The 10,844-nt window shown below is 40.3% G+C and overlaps 1 protein-coding gene across 5 annotated transcripts in view; it reads right to left on the bottom strand.

Annotated features, from left to right (window-relative positions):
• Positions 1-346: 346 nt before the first annotated feature.
• USP36 (ubiquitin specific peptidase 36) overlaps positions 347-10,844 on the bottom strand; it is a 1,150,746-nt gene continuing 1,140,248 nt past the window's right edge. For all 5 annotated transcript variants that reach the window (XR_011305183.1, XM_069655231.1, XM_069655233.1 and 2 more), the window contains one exon: positions 347-2,397. The gene's annotated coding sequence lies outside the window, so the exon portion shown is untranslated. The remainder of the gene's footprint in view (positions 2,398-10,844) is intronic.

Below are 10,844 nucleotides of genomic sequence, written 5' to 3'. Positions count from 1 at the left end.
TGCCATGATACAATGAGCGTTTGTATGCAGGTGATCTGATGTTTTAGTGGTAGAGTATAACCTAAGGTCTGCGGCTATGAAAATAAAGCCCCATATATAGGGAAAAAGTCTGGAATGCGGGGTGAAAATAACACATGGGTTACAAAGCACACAGTCTGTTAACCGGCGGGTGTTTGTTCAGTGTGTGAAAGAGGATTATGTAAGAAGCAACTCCATAAGTGGAATGATGAAACACATTTTGTGAGCCTTTCAGTCACTGTTAAATCAAGATGCATTGTTTTGCTCCTTAAAAAGCCACACATGTAAAACGCAGGAAAGCATTAAAGAAAACAACAGGCAAGCCTCACAAAATTATCGTCTTTATTGCACCAGTCGGGTCCAGGCAGAAAAGCCTGCATCATAAGACCAGATACAGGGTACCCAACCAAAGGGGAACTCCCAAACCTGGCTGAGTTTCCACACCAGGCAGAGTTTCCATCCAAGGCCCAGCCCCGGCAATACACATGGAAGATAATTTGCATATTTCATAACCCACACAATGATCTTTACAAACATTCATGTAAAATTAATCTTGCTGTAATAAAATAGGCGGATATGGATGGCAGTTTTCATTAACATTGACAAATCAAGAAGCCCCAAATTAAATTGGTCATATTCCAGTCAGCCAAAGGGGCAAGTATTTCCCTATCGTTCACCATAAATTTAAAATGAGAAACTAAAATAACTACATGGGCATTTCTCTGAATACTCTTGTCTTAGCTGAACTTACTACAATCCCAACTCCTCAGTGACATACATTTACCACGTGTGCTCAGCGCAGTGTGAAGTTCCACACCAAGTGCGTTCCCCCCAAAAGTCTAAGCAAACCTGCCACATTGTTCGTCCAGCGATGATCTTCCTATGTTATGCAGATAAACAGAAGAGACATCACGTTGCAGAAATACTGAATACGTTGTCATGCAAACTGTGTACCAGCTTGCCAGGAACTTTCTCAACATAGAAGTGTGGTTGGTTAGAGGTTTAGTGTTGGTGAGCTGCTATCCAGAAAGGTCAGCCTGAGACAAGAAGAACCGTGAAGTTGACTGCACACCCCTGACTGTTTTCAAAGACTGGAATACAGTCTTTCTTTGAAACAAGTCTAAACTGCCATTATATAAAATATTCTTTAATACATTTTTATATATATGTATATATATTTATATTATACGATTCATGAAATGATTACCACTGGCATGACAGCGCGTTATCAAAAAGTTTGAGTAGGCCAAAAAAACTAAACCAAACCTATGGCGACTCCTAACAAGAATGTCTAGGACTTAAATAGATTTGCACTACCTGGGCTGGATCAGTGGTTGCGCTTACATTGTGAGAGCTGTACCATTAGTTACATATGAGCATGTTGGTGGAAAGGTATGGTGACAACGTCAATGAAAAATAAAGGAAATAAGTTCTAGAGCGGTGGATAAAGGAATTGGAAAATGAGGAAATGGAGTACGAAGAGGAAGATGACCGTGATGAAAAAAGGCACAATGAAAGAGGGAAGTGCTAGGCTCTTGGAAGACATCTACCCTTCCCCTCCTTCACACAGCCTCAAATGACACAAGGTGATTGGCCCTTACGATGTAAAGGAGTTAAAAAAACTGAGGGAGCAGGTCCGTGCCCATGCCCTAGAAGTCACCATCTTCATACGTGTGTGAAAGCAAAGGCTTTGACAGAAATCTCTCATGGAGGTGCAGGCTGCATGTAGATATGTATTGCAGATCAGGCTCCAAAGACCCTTGGGAAAGCAGTGATACATAGCACCTGTCTATACATGACTTAATGACACAACGCCTGAGGGGGGTGCCCTGTGATGATTGAGGTGGGAGGAGGAAGGATACAACAGGGCTTTGAGGATGCTGGGTGTCAGTGATAGGCCCAAAGTGCAGCTGCAAGCTGAAGTCTTCTTCCGCCCCTTATTGAAGGATTTTCGTATATCAAGGGTTATGGAAATGGTTCCTAGAATATCTATATATCTATATATCTATCTATATATATATATATATATATCTATATATCTATCTATCTATATATATATATATATATATATATATATATATATATATATATAGCCTCTCTGCACTTCCTGTGTAACCAGTCTTTAAGCACAAGGAATCCGTCTCAAAGGTTTATTTTGACGGTTTCTGCATTTACGGTTGGGTGAAGGGTTATCTGGACAACGTACTGCAAGCCTCCAAATTACAACACTTGCAAAGCATTGGGAATCTCCATCGTGACAGGCGCTAAAGAGCCAGTCATGGCTGCCGACTTTCTAGTGGTACATCGCCAGGCTTGAAGGAGCATTCATGCAGTACATTCTTGTCTCGGTCCCAGGTGAGGTATAGTGTGCACAATCATCTGAAAAAAATAAAAGAAAGAAGGTTTCAGTACACAAACTGTATGGAGGTGAGCAATTTATGGAAGCAAAAAGGACATATGATATGACAGAGGAACACAGGATTAGCCTGAATTTAAGTTAACTTTGAAGGACCAGCTACCAACTTCAGAAGACAGGTAAGGTCCATTCACACAAATAAAGCTAAGCCCCCTTCATATATTAAAACTCTCTAGGCAAAAGCCCAAAATATCAAGGCTTACTTCTCAAGTACAAGCATTTCTAAGCAACAATGAATGAACATGCTAAAACAAACACCTGCCTTGAAACCCCCTCCCATTGAGCGGGAATTCCACATGTGAACAAAATAAGATAATTGTATGTTGTGTCACAAAGAAAAAACAGTACCCTCTATTGATCTTGAATTAAATGAAGTAAAAATAGAAAATGTTGCCTTTTATTATCACCTGGGCGTGCGTTCAACAAAAACTGGGACTGGAGTTCCCAAATCCAGAAATGTACACTAACAATGAACAGAAGCAACAGGGCAATCTTCAACTTCTCAAAAACCTTTGCGGGCTCCATAATTGATTCAGTGCTAGAAGTCTATAGGCCTCGAACAAAATTGGCTGTTTTATATGCAGCTGAAATCTGGGGGCACCGTGAGTTAGTCACAAAACTATTAGGAGTACCCATGAGCACACAAAATATAGCTGTTCAGCCTGGAATAGACTATTCTGCACATCTGACGCCACTCCTACGCGGGGTCAATCTATGGTCCAATAAATAATAGATGGTGTACAAGAGGGCTTTGTTGGACTTGAGAATAATCATGTCAAACCATGGGCATGGCTTCAGTACGTCACGAATCTTCTAGTAAAGAACGGTTTATGCCCCTTTTGGTACAGCCCTGAATCACTGGTTAGGGCTGGCTTAGGAAGGCTAAGTGTTTGTGTGTGTTTTATTTCTTTGCTGGGATTGGGGGGCACTAACAGATTGGATCTTTAAAAAGCAAGAGCTCTTTTAAAATCTATATTAAGACTAAACTGGTTATAGGCTGCAAGCAGTACATATCTCCTGGATTAAACCATTAGGTGAAAGAAATCTTTGTTAAACTACAATTGGGTAACCAGAAATTGGGAAACAAAAGTATACATTTGTTCCCCAATGTGTGGAGCCAAAAGGGAGGATGCCATGCCCTCTTTTTTTGTCCAGTCTTGAGCCAACTCAGAAGATGTCTTGTTCCCTTCTCTAAAGGCAAATATTGTTAACACTGTGTTAAGGGCATTTCAGTTTTATAAAACTCCCAAATGTATGTCTAGAATCTATGCGATCTCTAGTTATTTACTCAGAACATGGAACTGCAGTGACAAATATTGTAAATGATTATATTACTGTTATTGTAGATTAGAAGCATTTAAAATGTAATGTCTGCTTTTTAAAGTACATCTCACTTTGTTTTATTGTTGTATTTTGTGTACTATTGTATCTTTATCTGTAATTTGCTTTCATGTTTTTTTAACCAAAATTAAGCATGCATTCATTAATGTTATCCTTGAAATCACTTAGTGGCATACAAGAAACTTTGACAAGGAGAATTCAAGCCACATGAACATTCCCTAGAAAGTGCTTATTTGCCCGATTCCTCAATGATCCTCAACTGGCAGGATGCTGAAATGTGCCAGAGCAGCAGGAAAGAAGGCTGGAGAGAGCTGCAGGCTAATTATAGATGCTACTACAAGGAGGTAGCTAACAGGTTCTTTTTCCAACAACAGCCCCCCTTCCATTCATAACTTCTGGAAAAGATTACAAAGCAGGACAAATAAGGAGGTGACGACTGCCATGTCCATGGAATGCTCGCAGGAAGCATGTGTGTTTGCTGGGGATGTGGTCTTCGATTACCTCAATTGGCTCAAGTACGTGGAACAAGACTGGTTTATCTCTGAATCTGTATTGGCTCAGATGAGAGTGTACATGTATGCTTACTGGAATGGACCTCTTTTGTCCCATTCCTCCTCCATGAAGTCATTTACAGATGAAACAGGCTATCCAACATACAATGGACAAAAGTCTAAAGGCCAAGAACAAACTTATGGTAGTTTATTGTAACATTTGTGGAACGGCCAGACTCAGAGGTATCACAGCGTTTGTACAGGGTAGTAGAGTACAATCTTTACAGATCATTAAGTTAGTAAGAAGCAGTACGGGCAAAATAGGAGACAGTTCAGGTTTAAAGTGTTAGTAATACTTATTGAATAACCAGGTTTTCAACAGTCGCTTGAATGCTGGATAGGAGGGCACATTTCTTAAGTGTGGAGGTAAGGAGTTCCACAGGGCGGGGGCTGTGGTGCTGAAATGAACCCCTCCTGCTCTGGCTAATGTAAAGCTTGGAAGAGCTAGGGTAAACTGGTCAGAGGAGCAGAGTGTGCGACAGTGCCGTTTCTTTGTGATGCAATGGTTCAAGTATATGGGGGCTTCATTGTAGACGCAACAATGCACTTTAGTCAAGGTTTTGAAGTCAATCTATGATTTTATTGGTAGTCAATGAACTTCTCGTCGAGTTGCAGAAATGTGGTCCGATTTGCGGCAGCCCAGAGCCACTCTGAGGGCTTTGTTTTGAAGCAGCTGTAGCTTAGCTAGATTGGATGTGAATGTGCCCTTGAATAGGGCTTTGCAATAGTCTAGTTTGCTCAGGATAATGGTTCTGTAGAGCAGTGATTGGGGCTCAGAAAATGTCTGCTTAAATACGTTTGGTGGTGTAGGAGGTTGAAGATGCCAGAGCATCTACATGCCTCGTCATGGTTAATTCTGCATCAAGGTAGACCATCTGCCTACATAAGTGGTGTCCATCGGCCTTGACCAATACATCATTAGTAGATTATCTCTTAGGGCATGGGGCTTACGGAAGGAGTTTGAGGTTAATGTAGAGGTTCCTATGCAATACATTGAAACTATTCTACTCTGTTATTCATGTATAAAATCTGGCTGCATAGAAATAGAAGGCTTTCTTCAACCTTGACATCTGTGATGCCTGCTATCGCTGTGCATTGGTGACCATTGCTGGAACCAGCTTTCCTGCATCTAGTTCAGGATCATGAACAGTCCTGCACATTGTTCCATGAGAAGAGGTTGCACAGAGCGCCTGTAACTGACCCGAACTCATTCACCCGCAGGTCTTGGACTTTTTGGACCAGAACCAGCAGTGAAAAAACCAACCTATTTCGTCCCTCCATCAACCTGCCAAGTCTGAGGAAAAATCTTAGTACGGGGGGCTAAGTTACAACTGTACTTACCTGCATGCCTATCACCACAATTTAAAAGTTTGAATAACATTTTAATTTTTTTGTAACTTTTGGCTTTGGCAATACTTGTTACCTAAGCCCTAAAAAAGATAGAACAAGGTTTTACTCACCAGTGAACTGTCTTCTGGAAACTTCTTCATATCCACAGGCCGTCCTAACTTTTACCCACTCCCTAAAACTCTTTGGAAACGTTGAACTTTTGGGCACAAGGGCCCATACATCTTAGGGTTGGACTCTTCAAGTTAGGGTTGTTATTCCTATGGACTGTGAATGGACTAATTACCTATTTTCCCTTTCTGGCATTGGGGGCGTTAGTTTATTATTTTACACTAACGCACTGTGATTTTATATATGTATTTTACTGCTAGTGTTGTGTGATATTATGACCTGTTATTCATTTATATCGTCTGCTTGTGGCCATAAATATAGTATTTAGATAACGAATTGTCTAAGTATAATCCTTGATTGCTCACTGTGTGGACTCATTGTGGACCCTTCGCTCCACTCACTTTTTCCTGAGACTTGACCTTGACCACTCTCCATGCTACCTTGATTAGTTTGGCTACAGATCCCAGAGTTTCCCTGTTCACTGTAACTAGGGTGGCCTTCTAAATATCTGTCCAACAGGATAGTGTTTAGAAATCCAGTCTAACACGTATTTATTAGCTTTTATAAAGTGTGCATCAGCCCTAACAAAAGGAGCCATTGATGGAGTACCTGCAAACTAGGTAAACAATGGCATTTATTCTCTATAATTTCTGGTTACCAGAAAAGAAGAGTTCTAGACTTAAGATAAGCAAATGAATATGCCACAATGCAAACATTTAGAATAACCACACTACAAGAGGTAATTCCCCTCAAAAACAGGCATTATATGGCAACGTTAAACATGAGGCATATTTTCATATTTCAATGTTCCAAGGTCATCGAAAGTACCTACGGTTCAAAATAGATTGGATGTTTCCAGTTTGTTACTTCCCTCGTGGTCGTGCCGCTCACCTCCATCACAAAGGAATTCCAGTATACACCTATGTAGATGACTGGCTAATAACCAGGGGCAGCACAAAACAATGTCAACTACACGCATAGTAAACAATCCATCTCCTGCACAAATTGGGTTTTTCAATCAATGAAAAGAAATCCAGCTTGGCCCCAAGTCAAAAGAAGTTCTTAGTGGCAACTGTAGACACATCTGGCAATTGCATACCCATCTCAAAAAAGGGTGCAAGCCTTTGAAGCACAAATCCCAGTCCAGCTATCGGATCAGTCAGGAAAGTAATGACAATCTCAGGCATGATGGCATCCTGCATCTACATAATGCCTCAGGCAAGACTTAGTATACGTCCATTACAGCAATTGTTGCCATTATAGTGGTCTCAAGCTGTATAGGCGAGTGGGATGATAAGGAAGTGGTCTTGCAACAAACAAAAAAAGTAGCAGCTCTCAAGTGGTGTATAAAGAAAATGTACAAAAGGTCTTCCTTTTAACACACCATTTCAGATAACCACCATGAACATTACATCCACAACAGGAGGGGGGGGTGCACATGGTCATCACCTCACCACACAAGGTAAGTGGTCAGTGCGCCAAACCAAAAAGCGAACGCATGTGTTAGAACTCCTAGCTGTAAAGATGGCGTTAAACTCTTTTCAGACAAGCCTAATAAATTAGTTTCTCATCAATACAGACAAAGCTGCAGCCATGTGTTAATTCAACAAAGTGAAACACTCTCAATCGAGCTGTCCCACCTCACGCCGAACATTTGGCAGTGGGGCCTCAAAAGAGAAATCGACATGCAAGGGCGACATGTTCCCAGGCGAGCACAGCCCTCTAGCAGATAGTGTGATCAGGCATTTAGTCCAGGAACACGAGTGGGAATTAAACACCATTCCACAATGGGGTAAGCCACTGATCTATATCTTTGCAATCGCTGAAAATTCAAAATGCCAAAGCTTTGCATCCACAAAAGGGGACTCTAGGTAATGCACTATGTACAAGTTATTTGCATACGCTTTTGCTCCAACATCACTATTGCGCAAACTGGGACAATAGCTCCAACAAGGACATGCAACAATGATACCCATTGTCCCAATGGGGGCAAGACAGCCATGATACTCCCATCTGCTAAACATGTCAGTTTGCCCACCACACAAACTTTCAGTGGCACAAAACATGCAAACACAACTAAATCAACAAATAACACACCCAACCGTTCACTTGACCAACATAGTAGCCTGGCTTCTGAAGTCATTGAATTTGGTCAACCAAATCTATCAACAAGTTGAATGGAAATCCTCAAAGAAGCATGAAAACCCAAAACCAGACATTCGCTATTTCAACAAATGCAAAAGGTTCGTCATTTGGTGTTCTAAAAATAACAGTCCCATTGACTGTTCTCCAACTAACCTTTGTGCGTACCTTCCTTCTCTACTTAAAGTTCATTTAGCTGTTTTACCAGCATACACAACATATCAACACAGTGGGCCTCATCACGAGTTGGCCGGTAACCCTTAAATACAGCGGTAGCGCTGTTACCGCCGGATTTAAGGGTCTGCTAAATCAGGGCTTCGGCTGATTTCCCCTCAGCACTTAGCGGGGGGAAATCTGCTGAAATTTTGCACTCATACCGCCGGCGGGAAATCCGCCGGCGGTAAGAGTGCGAAATTTCCCCATTGAGCCCAATGGGTAATGGGGCATTCCCGAATGGGCTCAATGGGGATGAGGATTTCCAATTCCGCCAAACCCGTGATCCGGCGCTAATAGCGCCGGTGGGTTTGGCGGTAGGGTAATAACGCCTGCGCTATTAGCGCCGGCGTTACCGCCCAACTCGTGATGAGGCCCAGTGTCTTGGTGACAAATACCAGTTTTCAAGGCTTTTATGGATGAAGTTAAACATATTTACCCACCAATAGGACATCCGCTGCCAGGGTTGGATCTTAACATTGTTAAGCACGCATATGGGTCCACCTTTTGAACCTATGTGTAAGGCTTCTATAGAAGACTTACAAGATTGCATCCTTAATTGCAATACGAAGAAATCTGAGATGTTTCTCAGAGAACTACGTGCTCACACAATGCTAGAACAGCAAATCACATCAATGAATCTTTTTATACCGTTGGTGGGTGAGTAATTAGACTGTTAAACCAGCTAGGAGGTCAACATTGTTGATTTCAAGATCAGAGACAATGGACAGTCTTTCAGACACATTTACATCATCAGTGTAGTTCTTCGATACTGTATTTATTTTATCAATCTTTTTATTGTTTTCATAACAAAGCAAACAATACACAAGAGTAGGACTTATGCTTATCACAGTCAAGACCCATACATATTATTAGTGTTGACATGAAGGCACCACTTTCCCCTGGTGCAGACAAGGTGAAATAGTAGTCTGGGCTGTCCCTCTCAATCAGCCGTCTAACCCCCACCTTCCCACTTCCCCCATATCCTCGTAAATTTCCACAAAATCACAGCAAAACATTTTCTTAGAGCCTACTTCACTCTTAATGAGTAAAGACACTCCCTCCTTTATACATGAATATCAGACAATAAAACATTCCTTTAAATTAACATTTCAAAATACAACAGTTGCAAAAAGTCTCATTTAATGTTTGATTACTTCATCAATATTTTTAACGCTTGCAAAGTTTTTCATTTAATTGGTTCAGTTTATAAAATGTATCATAAATTTATCTCAATTCGTAAGATTTCATTTTTAACAATCATTTTCACATAGTGTACAGCTATGGCATAAATAGCCATTTTTAACTATTTCTCCTAAAGTGAAACTCTGTAGCTCGTCTGTGTTTGAAATGATTGTATTTTCCGTCCTGGTCTTGTCCACTTTTTAATTCTGAATTGCTACAATTCAATAACTATTTTATACTAGATTATCTCTAACTTCACAAATATCAAACTAACTCACAACTCATTACACTAACCTATTTCCAGAAACGCCCAAGACTCACCTTTATACTGATTTCTTGATAATGTCAGTTCATCTATCAAAAAGCATACAAACAAACGCTTATAAGAACCTAATACCTAGATATATATGGCAAAATATCATACCTCATCCAATACTCACTGAGAAATTGTAGTTATTCTTCACTGTTATCTTCCAGCATGGGAAAACCCTTCACATAAAATCCAAGAGTGTCCCTGTGACTACCTACAATAACATCATGGTGTTCAATAAAAACACCTACTTATTATACACGCAATTAATATCCAGTCGGTAGTTATGGTCCCATTTACAAAATGGTTACCTTTTTTAATTCTCAGAAAGCGAGATTAGCTTGACGCACTATCAGCTTCCAGTGTTCTAAACAGAGAAGCACCATTTCAAATGTATATCCCTTCTCAAAAACACAGCAAATTTAATATAAACAGAGTAGTAGGACTGCTCTGCTGTTGTAATGTTAACCCCTGGTAACTGAAGCTTCCCATCTTGGAATGGATTGTGTGTTTAGTAAAGCGATACTAATCGCTTGGTGTATTTACCGTAATAGCCATTAACCATCAAATTCAACAAGTCTAATCAAGATATAGGTTACCTATGATGACTGTCACTCAATTATTCATTATGAAGTTCATTTAAAAATCCTCCGGATATCAGATTTGTATTATGTATAAACCTTCTCAGTCGCCCATTGGTGATCAGTTAGATAACAAATGTGTACTACAATTATCCATTGATCATTCGTTTGTACACAAATGAAACATATGTAACATTTGTAATTGAGATATTGATACAAGTCAAAGCATATTGATTAATTTAAGTACCAATATGATGCATCAACAAATGAATGTTGACTAATCTTTTGAATGTCTCCAGATGTCACGTTTTGAATCAAACATTCCATCAATCTAAAGAACAGACAATATTTCACAAAATCTGGTCAAATATTAACAGATTCTTAATTCATAAGATAACCATTATGACGTTCACAGATCCTCCAGACACAGTAGTTTCTTTATGCACTTTTTATTGAGTTCGAGCTGCAGCAGCCCCAAACCTCTTCCATCACCACAACTGTTTGCTTTCTCAAAAGCAAACATTCCACCCCGATCCAAGTGGTGCATGTGACTGGTTCCATAACAGAACGCCCATGCAAACCCATAGATAAGAATAATAACATTGCAGTAACAGTGAAAGGTGAAACTA

Source organism: Ambystoma mexicanum, chromosome 3q, assembly GCF_040938575.1.
Source record: "Ambystoma mexicanum isolate Mex_15411 chromosome 3q, UKY_AmexF1_1, whole genome shotgun sequence".
Classification (NCBI taxonomy): domain Eukaryota; kingdom Metazoa; phylum Chordata; class Amphibia; order Caudata; family Ambystomatidae; genus Ambystoma; species Ambystoma mexicanum.
This window is presented reverse-complemented; position numbering and strand designations above follow the sequence as displayed.